This window comes from Sardina pilchardus, chromosome 8, assembly GCF_963854185.1.
Source record: "Sardina pilchardus chromosome 8, fSarPil1.1, whole genome shotgun sequence".
Taxonomy (NCBI): domain Eukaryota; kingdom Metazoa; phylum Chordata; class Actinopteri; order Clupeiformes; family Clupeidae; genus Sardina; species Sardina pilchardus.
In genome coordinates this window covers 4,293,782-4,294,043 of record NC_085001.1, presented here as the reverse complement: position 1 = coordinate 4,294,043, position 262 = coordinate 4,293,782, and the positions used below count along the sequence as shown (strand labels likewise).

The 262-nt window shown below is 42.0% G+C and overlaps 1 protein-coding gene across 1 annotated transcript in view; it reads left to right on the top strand.

The window, feature by feature from the left end:
• Positions 1-13, top strand: part of bnip3la (BCL2 interacting protein 3 like a) — a 13,160-nt gene extending 13,147 nt beyond the window's left edge. Inside the window, exon 6 of the mRNA XM_062542408.1 lies at positions 1-13. This exon is cut by the window's left edge and continues 2,557 nt beyond it. The gene's annotated coding sequence lies outside the window, so the exon portion shown is untranslated.
• The last annotated feature ends 249 nt before the right edge of the window (positions 14-262 follow it).

Genomic DNA, 262 nt, shown 5'->3' with positions numbered 1-262 from the left:
GATCCAAATGCAACCTTGAGTGTCACATGATCATCTTTTTCCCGCCTTCACTCCACCACCTCATCCCCTCCCGTACGCCTCCTGGATCTGCTGACACGTTTAGCTCTCTCCGTGTTTAAAGATACTATGTAAACAAATGTTTTTATTAAACGTTAAAAGTTAAACACTTAAATGATGTTAGCCTACTCTATTTAGTAGTTTCATTTTGGATTCGAGCAGAGCAGGTGAATGTGTGGAAGCCTTGTTGGCGCTAGTAGGTTAG